This window comes from Trachypithecus francoisi, unplaced genomic scaffold (assembly GCF_009764315.1).
Source record: "Trachypithecus francoisi isolate TF-2019V2 unplaced genomic scaffold, Tfra_2.0 Lachesis_group10, whole genome shotgun sequence".
Taxonomy (NCBI): domain Eukaryota; kingdom Metazoa; phylum Chordata; class Mammalia; order Primates; family Cercopithecidae; genus Trachypithecus; species Trachypithecus francoisi.
In genome coordinates, this window is record NW_022681455.1 from 33,990,102 (window position 1) to 34,008,661 (window position 18,560).

The 18,560-nt window shown below is 55.8% G+C and overlaps 1 protein-coding gene and 1 long non-coding RNA gene across 9 annotated transcripts in view; one reads left to right on the forward strand and one right to left on the reverse strand.

The window, feature by feature from the left end:
* GRM4 (glutamate metabotropic receptor 4) overlaps nt 1–18,560 on the reverse strand; it is a 125,026-nt gene that overhangs the window by 42,699 nt on the left and 63,767 nt on the right. The gene's annotated exons all lie outside the window — the stretch shown is intronic.
* On the forward strand, nt 4,496–14,229 carry LOC117087069. The gene is made up of 2 exons (XR_004438665.1): nt 4,496–5,267; nt 12,822–14,229. It is a non-coding gene; the product is annotated as an uncharacterized LOC117087069 (long non-coding RNA).

Genomic DNA, 18,560 nt, shown 5'->3' on the forward strand with positions numbered 1-18,560 from the left:
CTCTTCTGCAGCCTCTGTTGTTTAGGTGGGTTCGTGTACATGTGTGCACACACGTGTCCACACAGTCACAGAATGCACGCACTGGCACAGATCAACGTCCATCATCACCACAGCCCACCCTGTGCATTCCAGGCCACGCTGCTACAGACCCAAAGTCACACCAAGCCCACCAGCCATCCCTGTGCCCAGCCCCTGGGCCACATGGCTAACACTCCCGCAGATGCCTGTTTCAAACCTCTCCCCCAGGGAGGGGCATGCCTCCTCACCCTGTGCCCTTCCCCCAGTCTCTCTCATTGAATAAAATAAGAATCCATGGGTCCATACTGAGAGTAGATATAATCAAATTAAAGCCCACAAAGTCCTCAGGGAACAAGCCCACTCCGTATCTCAGGGCAGAGACTGGGGCCCTCTACTCCTCAGGCTCCAGGCATAGGACCATATGGGGAGGGGGACACAGATGAAGAAGGCTGGGTGTCCCCATGGCCTCCTTGGCTCTCCTGGGTTCCCCTTGGCAAGCCCCTGCCCAGCCTCCTGCCAGGACCCCAGCAGCCCAGGCTCCTGACAAACACCCAACTGCCACTTGCCAGCTGCAAGCTCTGCCATCCCGGCCAAGCTGGTGCCTCTGCTCGCCGGCCAGGGGCAGGAAGCCACAGCCACTTGCCAAGAAAATCTGAGCATATCAAGTCCATAGGGACCTTGGAGACCTCCTGGCCCAAGCTGAATGGAGAGTGAGGAGATGGAGGCCAGAGAGGCCTTGCCCAGGGGCGCACAGTAGCAGGGGCAGAGCCACCTCCAGATGAGGCTCTCACCACTGCACTGGGAAGTTTGGGATCCAGGCCAGCCCCTGACTGCTTTCAGCAGGAACCGCTGTCTCTCCCAGCTCTGTGCCTCCTCCCCAGCCCGCCCAGGCTGCACACCTCCCCTTCTCCCTGGGCTGTCCCACACATCAAAACTGACATGCTTGGCCCCATCCCTCCGGGCCCACCTTTACTACAAGGCAAGTGGACACCTGATCAAGGCGTGTCCATCAGAACCCTCTGCAGAACCACATGGCAGCGTCTAGTAAAGCTGAACGCGCCGGCTGCCTCCAAGCCAGTGCTTCCCCATCCACACTCGTCCCCAGGGAAACCCCCGCACGTGGGCATAGGAGACCCACGCGAAGTCGCGCGACATAGCACTGCCTGAAACTGCAAAAAAATGGGAATAACCTAAATGTTTTATAACAGAAGAATGAATAAACTGTGGTGTGTTTGCCCAATGGGCTATTATGGAGTTAAGATGAATAAGAGTTCTCATGTGTCAGCATGGCAAATCCTGAAATCGTACAATTGACAGACAAAAGCAAGTTGCAGCAGGATCTGTCCCATTTATGTAAAATCTAAAGACCACATATAATATTTATGAAGACGCATATATATTTGCTATACATATACGAGAAAAGGCTGCATGAGGGCAAGAGACTTTGTCCATTGTCTTCATCACACTCTGCCCAGTGCCTAGAACACTGCCTGGCACACAGCAGGTGCTCCAAAATATTTGTTGAGTGACTAAACAAGGACAGGAAGGGAATCTGCCACCTTTCAGAATCATGGTTACCTGGAGAGAGAAGAGAGGAACAGGACTGAAGAAGGTTCCAATTCAATCCACATTTTATTTCTTTAAAAAATAATCAGAATCAAGCAGATGTGGTAACATGGGACTACTCAGCAAATCTGGGCCACAGAACCCCGGCTGGACAAAACTTTTAGACATAGGTGACAGCAAGGGCGCTGCGGTCCTCATGTGGGGTCGCCTGACAGAGAACACAGCAGGACACACCGGAGTCTCCCTGTGTTCATCTGTGAAATGGGCTGCAAGGCCGCGGCTGGCCCAAGGGCTTCCATAGGGAGGCTGCCTGCCTTCCTCCACCTTCCTCCACGCCCGCCTGCCTGCCTAGGGCTGCCTGCCTCTCTCCTCCCAGCCATGTGGTTCCTGAAATCCCATCTTCCCGTGAGAGCAGGCTCTCACCTGGCCAGCCCTCCGGGGTGTGAGCTGGAACCCTCACCACCCCAGGTTTCAGGCATCCCCACGTGAACATGAAATAGAGACTTTGTGGGTGAAACTTGGTATCAGTTTCCTGTCGTATTTTTCAGTCTCTCCGTCCTTTCCATCTGTGGTTTGGTGACCTTTCCTGGTGGTCTCCAGGCCCAGCTGACATATCTGTGTCAATGTCCACCTCCAGCTGTACTTCCCAAGGTCAGGGTCAGGTCTGTGTCCTCTCTTCCTTTCTTCCTCTCTTCCTTCCTTCTTTCCCATCTTCCTTCCTCTCTCCCATCTTCCTTCCTCTCTCCCTTTCTTCTTCATTCGCTCCCTCCCTCCCTCCGTCCCTTCCTCCCTCCCTTCCTTCCCCTTTCTCTCCCTCCCTCCTCCCTTCCTTCCTCCCTCCCTCTGTCCCTTCCTCCCTTCCTTCCTCTCTCCCTCCTTTCCTCCCTCCCTTTCTTCCCCCCTTCATCCCTTGCTCCCTCCCTTCCTCCTTCCTTCCAGTGCCCTGCTCAGTTCCTGGCACAGTTGGTCCCTAAGAAACGATATTGAGTAAGGCTCCTTCCTCAGGAGCTCTCAGTCTAGCTGGGGAAGCAAAACCAGAAGGAAGAGCCATCACCCTGAGCAGAAGCACAAGGGGACAGTGCTCCGGGTCAGCCTGAGCAGGCAGGTGGCAGAGGAAGGGCCCCCTGGAGCCACACCCCCACTGCACAACCCCTAAGCACCACTCTTCAGCAGCCCACATTTATTGAGCATCTGCAGGCACATCTTTAGGGAGGTACAGGCCCCTCTCACATCACCTGCCTGCCTGCTGCCACCACTTTCCCTTCATGGAGCCCGCAGACGTGTACTGAGTGTCTCCTATGTGCTGGGCATGGTGTGAGACACTGGGATGCAGCCCCGCAGAGGACAGAGCCCTGATGCCATGCAGCTTGTTCCCAGGGTGGGAAGGAACCCTAAACATCCTGGAATCGGTGCAGAGGAGGACAGAAGCAGCATGACGTGCTGGATGGAGACGGGGCTGCATCCCCTCAGTCCACCTGGATTCGCCCTGGAGAACAGGGAGGCTTGGGCTGGGCCATGCAACTGGAGAGGCAGAGGCTGGATCTGAACTCAGGTCTGACTGTTCTCTAGGAGCTGCTGCCTTGCCTGAGACCCCAGGAATTGAGAACACTTTGGAACTCGTAAATCCCACTTACCTTCAAGGGAGGTGGGATGTGCTGCTAAATGAATTCACATTTCTGTCCTGCACCACCTGGGATTGTCCGAGCCTGAGGTAAGCTTAGATTTACAGGAGGTCTGACCGTGGCAGGACCCTCTGAGCCCCCACAGTGCCCGGGACGCTCTCCTTGCAGCCCTCCCCCCATCCTCCCTGGCATGGCTCTCCCCACCCCACCTGTCTCAAAAAGTCCTCCCGTCATCCTGCAAGGCCACCCCTCAAGCAACCTCCAGATCCCCTGCCTTCCAGGACCCACCCCCGCCCACCACTTGTGGGATGTGCCCACTGGTGCAGTCAGCCTGGGTGGGCTGAAAAGAAAAGGCCTCCCGTGAGAGGAGCCGGCTTGTGCCCTGCCTCCCCGACTCCCTGCTGTGGGGGGACAGTCAGGGCTCCCCCAGGTTGTCACGGTGGATACTCGGCTCCAGACAAGGAAGGAGAAAAATCCTTCTCCAGAGCCCTGAGCCAGCTCCCTCTGGTCTCCAGGCCTGGCCTCTCGGAGCCCAGCTAGCCGGCCCTGAGGCCAGCAGAGACATCGGCACATCCTCGCTTTCTCTTTTCCTTAAAAAAAATGTTTTTTTTTTATTTAAAAAGAGAGGAAAACAATGAGAAGACAACCCTAGGAATTCAAGTGGAAAAATCTACATTATGGCAAAATGTGAAGGCAGCAATTTCCAGCGGGGTAGGGGGTAGGGAGTTACACACAGGGACAGGGGCAGGAGAGCAGGTCCCCCCGGCTCCCGTAGGGGAGGACAGAGGGGAGGACAGAGGCTGGAAGCTACCCCTGGACCCTCATGGGCGTACACACACACACACACACACACACACACACACACACACACACAGCTCCTTCCTTCTGACTCCCAAAGCCAGGCCCTTCCCCAAACCAGCTCTCAGGAAGGGGACCAGAAATAGCTGCTCAGAGGGCTTGGTGACTGGTGACTGCTACTTTTGTTTTCAGCTGGGAGCGAAGCCTGAATGTAAATAATGGAGCCCAGGCAGCAGTTCTATGGCCAGAGGGGGTTTCAAGGTAAGAAGGACACCAGGCCCCAGCAAAGGCCCTCCCCATGCGGCTGCTGCAGAGTGAGCTGGGTGCGAGACACACGAGGGCTGGGCTGGCTCTGGCTGGGTCTGGGACTGCACAGAGGGCCAGGCCTGGTTCCCGTCACTCATCACCCCCACCCGTCTGCTCCTGCTTGTGACCCCGCTCCCCAGCTCATCAGTCTCCAGCCGCCCAACACACCCCCAGCTTTACAACCCTTGGTGGCCTCGTGTGTGTGTCTGTGTGTGTGTGTGTGTGTGTGACCCTAAGCACCTGCATCTCCTCCCAGGAGGGTCTCCCTGATGTAGCCAGTGAACTTGGGTTTACTGCAACATCCAGGACCACCCCAGTCCCCACCAGGATCCACCCATCTGGCCACGTCTGTGCCCCCAACAGGCCTCTGCACATGCTGCTCCCTCAGCCAGGAGCGCCCCCACCTCAGCTGCTCAGCCACCCTCTGGCTCCCTACCCAGCTCTTCCCTGGCTGGGCTGCATTTATCTCCCTGGAGCCTGTCTTTCTGCTTGGGGCCTTACAGAGCCCAGGACCCATGCAGGGCCTGCCCAGGACAGCGGTAATCCACATTTGCTGGATGAATGGAGAACTGAGTTCCTGACTGACAGGTTTTTGAAGGGACAGCTTGGCAGGAGCTGCCAGCATGGGCGTGAGGGCAGAGGCTCTGTAAGAGTTGGAGCTGGGCACCTGCACCTGCTCACACGCTCCCATCCCCTCGGTGACCTCCCCTCTGAGCTGCCACCTCCTTACATGCTCAGGCACTGGACACCCCATTTGAGCCTGCCGTCTACTTTGCTCTGGTCCACAGTGATACTCCGTGCTCAGCGTCCACACGCGTGGGGTGAGTACCCACACGCACCTGGACGTCTCCCTCCATCCTGCCTTCTGCTGGGATTTTACTTTCTCCACCAAGACATCAATTCCATACTGTGAGTGCTCGGGAAATCAGCCTGCAAAGGATGAGCAAGTGGAGAAAAGTGCACGCTGGCTATGCAAAGGGACCGGGTCACAAGAGCCCTGCCTGAAGACAGGTGACAGTTTATAGTTTAAACTCCACCTGATAGGGCTATTGTGAGGGCCCAGTGTAGTGGTGTTTGTGCAGGTCTGCCCCCGAGAGTCAACGCCTCTGGGGAGGGGGCAAGGCCTAGTAGGGTGGAGCTGCTGAGGCAGGAGGGCAGGAGCTCGGAGGACAGGGGCCTCATCACTCAGGACCCAGGGCTGGGGAGGTCCATAGACGCGGGGACCAGGGCACCGGGATTGTCCAAGGCAGCACACACATCCTTTCCCTCCTGAAGGCTCTCAGCACCCCCACCACACCCCAGCCACACACACACACACACACACACACACACGGCAATGCACCACCACAAGCTCACAAAGTCTCACGGTCACACACGCTCACCAGGGACACAGCTCCCATCACACTTATGAACCCAGTAAGAACCTCGTACAGCCTCACAGCCACAAAGACGGGCACAGGGCCACACGCACACACTGACACAGTCACAGATCCCATAGTCCCACAGCCACACAGGCTCACCCAGTCACCACATAGCCTCGCACAAACACACACACCACACCCAATCCCATCACATCCTCCACATACACACCCACAAACCTGGGCACACAGGTCATGTAAATCCCCAACCTGACACATTTGCACCCAATTATAACTTCAGACAACCCCCAGCCACACACAGACACACACCTACACATCACCACACAGATACACACCACACACATCACCACACAGATACACACCACACACACACATCACACAGATAAACACCACACACACATCACACAGATACACACCACACACCCATACATTGCCACACACACACCACACACCACACAGATACACACCACACACACACATATCACCACACAGATATACATCACAGACACACACACACACATCACCACAGATACACACCACACACGTCCACACATCACCACACAAATACACACTACACACACCCACCATCACCACATACCACCACACAGATACAAACCCACAAATCACCACACAGATACACACCCCACACAGCCACATACCCACACATCACCACACAGATACACACCACACACACACATCACCACAGAGATACACACCACACACACGCATCACCACACAGATACACACCACACACACATCACAGAGATACACACCACACACACATCACCACACAGATACACACCACACACACACACATCACACAGATAAACACCACACACACACATCACCACAGATACACACCACACACACACATCACACAGATAAACACCACACACACATCACCACACAGATACACACCACACACACACATCACACAGATAAACACCACACACACACATCACCACAGATACACACCACACACACATCACAGAGATACACACCACAAAGACACACACACCACACACACATCACCACAGAGATACACACCACACACACACATCACCACACAGATACACACCACACACACACATTGCCACACAGGCATACACCCACATCACCACACAGCTACATACCACACACACACATTGCTACACAGATAGGCATACACCCACATCACCACACAGCTACATACCACACACACACACCATCACATATCACCACACAGCTACACACCACACACACACATTGCTACACAGATAGGCATACACCCACATCACCACACAGCTACATACCACACACACACACCACCACATATCACCACACAGATACGTACCACACACACCCCCCCACACATCACCCCACACACACACACACACATCAGATACACACACACCACACACGTCACCACACAGATACACACCACACACACCCATACATCAGCAGATACACATCACACACACGTCATCACACAGATACATACCGCACAGATACACACCACACACACACACCCACACTTCACCAGATTCACACCCCCACGCATCACCACACAGATACACCACACATCACTCCACACAGATACACACACCACACAGATACACACACAGTCACATACACACCACACACAGACACACACACACCATCATACCACATGCAGAAACATCCACACATCACCATACACAGTCAGATACGCACCACACACAGATACACATAACCCCACACAGAGTCACAGATACACCACACACAGACACAGGTCACCCTGGACAGTCACATACAACAACCCTGTCTGACCACGGCCAACCCTGCTCCACCAAGCACAAGCAGGCAGTGCCCACCATGAAGCGTCCGCACCCCCACCCTCACACCGCCTGGCGGCTCTCACACAGTCACCGCACGTGCACAAAGCACCCCTCCAGCCCATCTCTTCTTAACTGAGAAAGGCCTCCTTGCTAAATCTCCCCAGTGAATGCCCCAATTAGCCTGAATCCTTTCCCAGGAAGGCCCTGCGAGGCTCTAGCATGCACCAGGGGCTGGCAGAAGCTCACACTCCCTCACGCCGTTTGGGGGCCCAGCCACACCTCAGCACAATTAGCAGCTCCTACCTTGGCCTGGTCCTCACTGGCTGAGGTGACCATGGAGGGGCCTGTGGTCCAGCAATTGGACGGAGGGGATGGCACAGCTATTCATGGAGCAGCTCTGTGGCCGGCACATTGAGGCAAAGCCCTCCTTTTGCCTCTGAAACCCCACCCTCTGCTACCAGGCTCTCCATTCCCGCCCATCCCTGCCCCTGCTGGGAGAACGGGGCTGGATCTCAAGGTGCAGGGGCACCAATGGGGCAGAAGAGGGGGACACAGACATACGAGAGCTGGACTGGTGTGACATGAGGAGACAGAGTCTGGGCACAGACAGGGCCATGTCCCATCTCAACCACCCACTGCTTCATGATGAAAGCCACCTTGCCGCCCCCTCTCCAACCCTCCATTTCCCCTTCTGTGAAATGGTATGGTAATGAACCCCGTCCCCCAGACACAGCAGGGTTATGGTGAGGATTAGAGCGGATCACCTGTGGACAGGCTCAGCCCCTAGGGGATATTTTGGGGTGTGGAGGAGGATGCAGGCCTTGGAGGACCTGCCAGGGCAGCTGTGGGGCTCAACATCTCAGAGCTGAGCCCTGCCGTCCCCACGACAGGAGGCCGCTGGGCAGCGCAGGCGGTGTGGCTCAGAGCTGCATTATTCATGGCGCTAGGCTCTGAGCAGAGGGAAATTTGCTGAGTGATCGACTTAATGTCTTAACACAAACCCACTTAGGCAAAACACCTTTGAAGCAAGAAAGGCAGAAAAATAATAGAAAAGGGAAGCCATGGTGTTTGGAGGCAGATGGTGGCAGGAGGGGCCTGGAAGGGGCAGGACACAAAGAGATGGCTAGTTCCTGGCCCCCACCAAAAGCCCTCCAGAGGTCCCTACCCCAGGTCTACTGTCCCCCACCCTCAGTGGCTGTGTCCAGCATTCACTGATGAGCAAATCCCACCCATTTCTTGGATTCAGTTCATGAAGGAAGGGGAGTCTGCCCAAGGCTCGCACAGCAGTGGGAGGCCAACCGGGAGCCAGACTCGAGACTGCTAGTGTGGGTCAGGGCCCCTGCCGAGGTCATGTCCTGCTCCAACCCATGGGCAGTGCGGTGGGGCTGTGGCGAACAGGGCCCTCAGCCTGACTGCACGGCTCTGTCCCCGCCTCAGGCCACAGTCAAGGCCGGGACACCGTGGAGTGTGGCTGAGGGTACTGGAGGAGCCACTCACAGGACGACCCCCAAGTTTCTTCCCATCTTCCCCAACTCCAGTGACACTCTGGTGGAGGAGGTCACATCTCACCTTCCAGTCCTCTCCTCCGCCTCACTTCACCTCTACCACAGCAGGACCGCTTTCTCCAACTCAGCCAGAACGTTCCCCCCTAGAGCCTTTCCCAGTGCTGGTCCCTCTGCCAGAAATGCCCTTCCCACGTTTCTATCTGCCCAGCTCCCTCCAGCCTAGGGCCCCACTTCTCTGCCTCTTCCCACATGAAATATCCCAGACCTTTCCCACAGTGGGAGCTCATCGCGCCCGCCTGCTCCTCTCCACTGCCACTTGCCATCCTCCACTTTGTGCTGTGGTCAGTTTTGGAACTGGCCTGCTTCAGGTTCAAATCCCAGCTCTGCCACTTCTTAGCTGTGTGACTTTGGACAAGTTCCTTAATCTCTCTGAGCCTTGTCTCCACATAACAAAGTGTGAAGAATAAACAAGTTAATATACATAAGGTGCTTAGAACAGTTCCTGGCACATTGGTGCTCAGGAAGTGTTTATTATTATTATACTATTACTGTTGGTTTCCTCCATCAGCCCATGGGCCCCTTCAAGGGCAGACCGTATCTTTCCCATTTCTAACCGCCCAGTTTCCAGCAGAGTATAGGATGCTCAACCGACGATAGTTGAAATGAACCTAGTTTCCAACAATGTTGTCTCCCCAGTCTATTCACCCCAGATACCCTGGGAATGGGAGCCAGCACTGGGCTGGTGGCAGAGACCCTGTGTTGGGGCAGAGAGAGGCATGGGGAAGATGACCTCAAGGCACAGTCAGGCCAGCAGTTGGGCCTGGCCAGGGTTAGAGGCCAGCAGCTGGGCATGTGGTTTGGCCAGAGAAGAACAGACAGTGCAGGCTGGGATGAAATATTTAGGAGCCCACATCCCTTGGAAGTGGAAACTAACAAGCAAAATGAAATGCTGAGATGTAATTACCCAGGCAGGCCAAGCATGTCTCCCTGCCAGCGGCAGGCTCGGTGCCCCCTCGCACCCACCCACTGCCACAACTAGGCACTGGGTAATGAAGTCCCCCTGGACCCTTCTCCTGAGCTAGCCCTTGCCCCTCCTCTTCAGGCCAGGCCAGGAGGGAGGGGTGGCAAAGAGCCGGGCTCTGGCTCCTGCAGGCCACTCCTTTTGGTGGCAGAATAGCAAGAAATACAGAAAACTGGGAGGCTGGGTCAAGCCCCAGCACTGGATATAACCAGATGATCCCTTCACTCCACCAAGCTTCTTCAGCTGGAAAATGGGGCTGCTGGCCCACACCAGGGAGGGGGGACCAAGAAGGTGGATGTGTCAGCTGGCCTTGGTGGAGGGGCTGGTGAGAGGATGCCTTCCCGAAGTGAGCACGGCAGCAGGGACCAGCCTCACCCAGGGCAGCAGGAGAAGCCTTCTTGAGACACTGGGCTGTGGGGACTCAGGTTGGCAAAGCTGATGGACGGATGCTGGGGGCTGCGGCCCAGATGTGAGCCCTGAGCTGAAGAAGTCCTCACCCCAAAAAACTTCCCCAGGCTCTCAGCACTGTTGGGAAAAGCCTTGGAGCCTCAAAGCTTGAGGGCCTGCTTGGCCAGATGGGGGGCAGGGGGGGTGAGAGACAGGAACCAGGTAGGGAGGGAAAAGGGATTCCAGGCCTGGATCCTGGGAGCAGCCTTGAGTAGGATCAGAAGAGCCTTGGGGAACAAGGGCAAGGGCAGGGGCTCTTCCTGTATGCTGTAGCTGGAGCTGGGGGAGGGGTGGGTAGAATCTGCAAGTTTTTCTCAACAGACATTTGGGGTAGGACAACTTTTCACCATGTGGGACTGTCCCATGTTACAGTACAAGGGACTAGACACTCAAGTCATTATGATAATACAAAGTGCCCCACATATTTCCCCACATGTCCCACGTGTCCCCAGGGGTAGGGTGCAGCTGCCCAGACTTGAAAGCTCCTTTCTGATCTAAACCAAGAGGGCCAGGATTTGCCTGAGGCTGACCAGCACGTGCTGCTCTCACACATTCTGCCCAGGCCCCTCTCAGGCTGGCTCAGGAGCTCCAGATAGCTCAGTGTCCCTGGGGCAGGTCCAGCCATACCTGGTAGCAGCCAGCTGATCGCTCAGGCCCTAATTCACAGCGCACCCCCACTTCTGTTGACACCATCTTTCCAGACCACAGCCCCACACCTGCCACACAAACCTCAGGCTGCCCAGCCTGGCCCTTACAACTTTCCACCAAAACTCCAGTCCCACCCGGTCACTCCCATCCCTCACACCTTCAGTGGCTCTCACCTCCCTCAGGACCAAGTCCAATCCTCAGCCCTGTCCTGAAGGGCTCTGCAGGACTGACTTCATCCACCCCCAGCCTCCTCTCCCATCCCCACCTCTAACAGCATCTGCAGTTTCCAACATACATCGGAGCCTTTAGACAGACTCTTTGCTCTGCCTTTGATGTCTAATTCACCTTCCCAGACTCTTTTCTTCAAGTCAGCTCCATCTGTTCTTAAGGATTCAGCTCAGGCCCCCTCCTCCAGGAAGCCTTTATGGGTATCCCCAAGCTCCTCCTCCCCTGGGCGCTTATAACAATCTCAGTGTCTCAATCACTGCACTTAGCACAGTGAATGAAAGTTACTGGACTAGATGCCTCTGCGCCCACCAGCCTCTGACTCCAGCAGTGGCCACTGCTGGGCCCTGGAGCCACACACTGCCAGGCACAGAGCAGTCACTGTCACTGACTCAGCAACCCCCAGTGCCAGGAGCTGCCCTACATTCTGTGGGTACCACCAGGAATAGGACAGATAAGCCTGCCCTCGTGGAGCTGCCATCCATCTGTGAAGCCAACAATAGGGACGAGAGAATGAACAAAGGAATGAACATGATAGTTAGGTGGTTAATTAATTAACACTTGACCTACTGTCTGGAAGGCTCCTGGCCCCATCTCCAGCTGCTGTTCCTCTGTGCTTCCTGTCTTCCCCCACTCTCTCCTGCCCACCTTCTGCGTCTTCTCTGTCTCCCCACAATACACACTCTCTCCCATCATTGCACAGCCCCTCATGTTCACGCAGCACTCCCAGTCAAGTAACCTTTCTACATGTTGAATCCTGAGCTCCTTCCAGTACAACCAGGTCCTAGGTATTATGACCATTTTACAGATAAGGAAACCGAGCCCACCAGCCAGAACCCAGTGCTGCAGCCTCCACCTTCCCTTCCTCCACCCCATCTTCTTTCCCGCCTCCACCTTTCTATCTGGCCCTCCTCTCTGCTTCCTGCCTTCTGGGGTGCCCTGACAAGCGGCCTCTGCTCTCTCAGCCTGTTTCCTACGTGTAAAAGCAGTGGGCACGGAGGCTCGGGGAGACGGCCTCCACTGTCCCCTCTCCCGCACCCCTGCGCAGCCCCTACTGCATGGCCCTCTGTTCACTCTCCGCCCTCCCTCCCTCTTCTCCTCTTACTTGTCACTTCGTCCTGCTTCCTCTCCTCCCCATATCCCAAGGCCTCCCTGGGGCCCCAAGACGTCTGCAAGAGTCGTTAGCTTTCCTTCTGGCTCATTAAAAAGCAGATTTGCATAGAATATCCATATGATCGTTCTGTCTACCGCAAAATGGGGCACAGATATAATGCAGCATGTAAGTGAGGGAGAGAGGAGAGGACAGTCACAGCAGGAAGCTGGGAGAACCCCCACCAGGAAGAGGCCCAGGCACTCCCCTGGGTCTGAGGCCTCAGAGGTAGCCCCTCACTCCCTCCAGCTCTCACTAGGCCTTTCTGTTGGCTAATTCCTATCTCTGTAATTCTTACAATAACCAGCGAAGTTGGAATACAGCTGTACCCATATTACAGGTGGAGAAACCAAGAGCCCATTAGGAACAGTGGCTCGTCCATGGACACAAGGCAAGTCCGGCAGGCCAGGGAAAGCACTCTCTGCCAGGGCCAGCCCACCTGACTCACGTCACCTGCTGCTCTTTCGGGAAGGCTGCCCCTCCTGATTCTCAGAAGGGAGGCACAGGCAGGACAGCCTCCTACCACCCTGGGACAGGCCCACCTCCCGTGGAGGTCTCTCCCATCACTGCTCCTCAAGGCAGCCTCCCCTCCCCCAATCCTGCCTGGCCTTCCCCTCCCTGCAACAACAGTTTAGCCAGAAACACAAGAGATTTTTGGAGACAACTGCTCCAAACCTCTCATCCCAGCTTCATTGTCACATTCAGACCTGCCTTGTCCCAAAAAGAATTCGCAGCAGTGCCCAGAAATAAACATGTATAGCTAAAAAAGAAACTGGTAACAAAACCAAGGGGAAGGGACTGAACTTCACAGATGAAGACCCACTCAGCATCCATAAGACTGGCCCAAAAAGGGGCCCTTGGTTGGGCTGGAGCCAACCAGGACTTCCCAAGCAGCTGACCTTGGGGCAGACTCACTATCCATGGTACTGAAGCCAGGAGTGCTGTGCCTGGCCTGGCAACCCCTCACCCTCCAGCCCTCTGGCCACAGGCAACCCAGAAGCAAGACCGGTGGGCCCAGACCTCAAATATACCCCAAATCTGTCCCTTCTCACCACCCCCACCCCTGGTCCAGGCCACTGTCACCTCTTGCCTGGACTACAGTGGCCTCTACACTGGCCCAGGGTCCCACTCTATTCCCTGCACAACAGCCAGAGGGATCACGACCCTCCTCTGCTCCTGACCCTCCAACGGCCCCCAGCTCACCCAGTACAAAAGCCAAAGTCCTCACAGGCCCCCCAGAGCCCCATGCAATTTGCCCTCCTCTGCCCGTGTGTCTCCCTGCCTCACTCATTCTGCCCCTGCCTCCTGGTTATTCTCCAAATGCCGGGCAGGCACCACCTCAGGGTCTTTGCACATGCCAGTTCCCCTTCCTGGGGCCCTCTTCCCACAGATCTCCACCTGGCTAATGTCCTTGCTGCAGCTGGGGATCTGCCAAAAGTCACCCCTGCAGAAAGCCAGGGTGAGGACCGAAAGTCCGTCAACCTTGCAGGGAAGAGTCTCCCCTACTTGCCCCTCTCTGTCCACTTACACTGCTTTGTTCCTCTTCAGAGCAGCATCTTTCACAGCTGGTATCTCAAATTATAATTATACAGTGATGTGTTTGCTTATTCACTGCAAGTTCCTCCTGCCCTCTCCCCAAGTGTGAGCCCCACAAGGCCAGGAGCTTCATCTGCTTAGTCCATGGCCGTACCCCAATGTCCTCGTCCAATGCCTGGCATACAGTCAGTGCTCAATAAATATTCATTCTGCAGATGAATGAATTACTGTGGAGGAAAGGGATGCAAAGGCTGGAGGGCAGAAGGAAAAAATGACCACGCCCCTCCTCACCAGCCATACCCCTGGGGCAGGTCTGTGGGATTGGGAGGCCGGGGTCCCACCTTCTGAGTCCCTGAAAGTCCCAGAGGCATGAGGGGAGCCAGCAACAGAGGAGTGGCTGCCAGGGGATCCAGCCCTCCCAGACCACTTTCAGAAAGGGACCCTCACAGCTCATACATGGTCACGCGGGAGTCACATGTGACTTGAGGGCTCCTGGCCCACTTCTCTCTTCTCTCTCTCTCTGTCTGTCTGTCTCTCTCTCTCTCTCTCTCTCTCACATACACACACACACACACACACACACACACCATGCCAAGGTCTTCCAAGCTTCACACCAGGTGGGGAAACCAGGGACCCTTGGAGATTACCCTGCCCCCATCCCTACCTCTTTCCTCCCTAGCCCTAGAGCTGCTGGCCTCCGTGGGGCAGGGCCTTCTGAGGCCTGCCCATCTGACAAGCCCACCAGTGCTTCCCTGGGAAGGCCAGATGAAGGGAACCAAATTCCCCACTTAAAAGGAGGACTCCATCTTCCCACCTTCGAGCTCCAGAGCAAGGGCCAGTTTCGGAGTCATGCAGAACTGGCTACAAAGCCCAGCTCTGCCCTGACAAGCTGGGAGGGCCCAGGCAAGCCCCTGGGCACCCTGGGCTGCAGTCACCTCCTCTAAAGTGGGGACAATGCTCAGGGTTTCTGTGCAGGGGCTGAGGCTGGGGCCGGGGAGCAGCGTCTGTCATGATAGTTTATGAACATGGCCTCAAAATGTGTGTATTACACACAAGGAGTCTCAGGGGTCTGTCCACAGGCCAGGCCAGGCTGGCTGTGACGCTGGCATGGGAGGCTCAGTCTGTTCAGGCTCAAAGGCTCTGGGAAGAAGGAAGAGGGATCAGGTTGGGCAACATGGAATATCTAGGCAGAAATGTCCGCATATACTATTCATGCCCACATACATGAGCCCACTGAGGAAGGCACACAGTCCGTTTTTGGTCTTACAAATGAAAAACCGGAGGCTCAGGGAGAAGTGAATCATGTAGGGTCACATAGTGGTGGAGGGTGGGGCTGAGACTGGGACTCAGGCTGCTGGACATTCCCACCCTGCCCCAGGGCACTTGGTGGGCCCATGTAGGCCTGAGGTGGGAAGTGCTGGGTGGCGAACGTGAGACAGGGAAGGAAATGGTGGGTTCACAGGTCCCTCCAGAGATGCAGAGGAAAAGGCAGATGGGGTTTATCTCAGCCACATCTCCAAGGAGCTCAGAGTGGGCACTTGGAGTTCCAGGAACCCCACCCCAGCCAGGAAAGCAGGCAGAAGTCCAGGGTCAGCAAACAGGTGAAGATGCTTTCCTGAAGGTCAAGGCCCAAACCCAAGCAGGGGTGAGCAGGGCCGCAGCCTTCACCACTTGCCCTTTAGCCAAGGGAAGAAATTGGAAGGGTCCCTGTCCAGTGGGAGCCTGGGGGACAGACCCCAGTGTGCTCTGAGTGAAGAGGCTCAGTGAGGAGAAAGAAACAACAGAAGAAAATGAGCTTGAAGAAAATGGGGTTCCAGTTGAGAGATTTGTCAAAAATATCAAAAAAAATCACAGGCCAGAGGAGTTAGGGAACAGCAGGCCTCTTTGGAAGTAGCTACTCTGTGGGCTCCCGCCTGGGTCCAAAAACAAGACACACGGGAAGCCAGAGACCAACTGTGGTGCTTGACCCTCCATGTGGCAAAGTGAGACAGGAAAGCCACGAGAAGTCGGTGAGGGATGTGAAGGCCTGTGCCGTGGGGGGCTCAGAGGTCCCCTGATATGTTGGCTGCATGCTGTCGATAAAGCTGAGGCTCAGAGAGGGAAGGTTACCAGCCTAAAGTCACACAGCCACCCAGAGACAAGAGCCGGGACCAGAACTCAGCCCGCCTCCCAGCCCAGGGACCCCGGCCCTGCTCCTGTTCTCTGGTTAAGAAGGAAAACAACTAATGCCTTCGGGAGCACCAGTGTGCAGTGCAGTGCCCGGTCCACCCGGCAAGCGCTTTATAGCTATGCATGCATTTAACCTCACAACAAGCTGTAAGGGAAGGACTATTACTATCCTTGTTTGACAAAGGTGGAAACTGAGGCACAGGGCCCCTCGGGGACTGTTTAGGGTAGCACAACTCATGATGGCAAAGCCAGATTTGAAGCCACACCGTCTGCCCCAGTGTCTGGGCTCTTGGCCACTCTATTCTCCTGCATCACTGGGGAAAAGGACCGGATTCAGAAGGCCAAAGCCACAAAGGGGCTGCCACCAGCAAAGGGAATTTTTTCAAACCCCAAAGGAATCTTCAAACACATTCCACAAAGGAGGCTGTGAAAGAAAACGTTGCTTCCCGTCAGGAGGGAAGAGATGCAAATTCAGAGAAAAAGGGCTCAGCATCTGACGTCTTCCTCCTGTCATTCCCATCAAGCTTAGAGGCGAATGCAGACGGGAGCATGTCCCCGTCTGGACAAGCCCATCAGGCAGAGGAGCCAGGAAAAGTGGCTGCACTGAAAGAAAAGCAGCAGGCCAGGCGACACCAACCTGGGTACTTACAAAATGCAGAAGCGTCAGGCCCTGCACAGGTCAGAGTGGCAGAGGAATCCAAGCAGACAGGCGCAGTCCCTGAGGCGCACCAAACAAACGCGTGGTTCATCTTCACAACGGAACGGAGACTGACCTGGCAATCACGAGCAGTCACATTAACAACAACACCTTGCCAATCTCCAAGCCCCGGCAAGGAGATCCAGCTGGCAAGTGGTGGGTCTCATGGCTTGGCAGGGGGCGCCCATGCCAGGTCCACTTAATTTCCACCCGCAGCAAAGTGATAGGTGGCGTACAAGGGCAACGGAAGGCAAGATGGGTCTCGGGTCTAGAACGGCCTAGTTGATAGGTTAGAATGGGAGGTTCTGGCTGCAGGTGGGGCCCACTCCCCCTCGTCCTGGGAAAACACAACGTCAGAGGGCAGAGTGCTCAGCCTTGGGCTCTAGGGTCTCTGGGTCCCAGGAGGCAGCTGGTGGAACAGTCCAGAGGCCTCTCCCTTTGAAGCTGCTAAAAGTCATCTGATACTCAGATACAAGCTAAAGCCAGGAGCAGCACCCCTCGCTGCTTCTACCCCCACTCAAACCCCTGCTCCCTGCTCATTTTGACCATGGTTCATCCGATGAGGTGGGAAGGTTGCATGCTCCAGGCACTGCCACCATGCAATTGGCCCTGATCATTCCTGAACCAAAATGCCAAGCCCTGAGGGGTCAGCGCTGACATCCACTCCTTTAGGCCTTGCGGGAAGCTTCCTTTCCAGCACTCCTCTGACAGACACATTCTAAACAAGTAGTTTTCAGTGGGTGTCTGAGGGTGTCTTCAGGATGGGCCCAAATTGTGGGGAACAGGTCTTTGGTCTCATGAACGATGCCTAGAGCCAAGGACATGGAGGGCAAGAACACAGCCTGTCCATGCCAGCTGGACCTCAGAGGCGGGCTACTGTACCCACTCCTGTCACAGGTAAGAGGAGGCCCAGGGAACAGGGCTGGTCATCTGTTCACTCACTCTTCATTCTGTAGCATGTGCTGAGGCCCTACTATGTGCGAGGGAGGGCGGGGGCACAGAGCTAGGCAGAGTCCTGTCCCTCCCTGGCCTCTGGAGCTGTCAGTGGGGCAGGGGCAGAGGGAAGGGTCAGCAGGCACTGTGGCCCACCTGAAGGGGCTTCCCAGGGAGCCTGGGAGGGAAAAACTCCACCCCCGCCTGCTCCACCAAGGAGCTCAGCTCTGTTTGGGACAGGGCAGGTGAGGGGCGCCTTCAGGGAGAAAGGCCTTGGCTCTGAGCCTCGATGGCAAGGGGACCCCTCAGGGCCCTGAGTGAGTTGGACCCGACAAGTGGAGATGGTCAGCCAAGCCAGCACGAAACATTTCAACATGCGGCGTTGGCCTAAAAGAAACTCTCCTCGGCCCCACCTCAAATGGCTCCCTATCCCCTCCCCACCCCACGGCCACAGGAGCTCCAACCCAGGCCTCTCATCGCTTCCATCTGCCTGTTCATTCACACTTCCAGGCTTTTGTTCCCACTGTTCTCCCACCTGGCCTGCCCTTTCCTTCCTCCTCTTGTCCAAATACACCTCCTCCAAGCCCTGCTTGCCTGTCCAGTCTGGCTGGGCTGGAGCCCCCGCAGCTCTGGGGTTTGTGTCTTCACTTCAATGGACACATCACCACATCCCTTTTTTTACTTATTCAGGCAGGCTCTGCTGAGCACCTACTGTGTGCAGGGCGGGTGCTAGGGTTGGCTGTG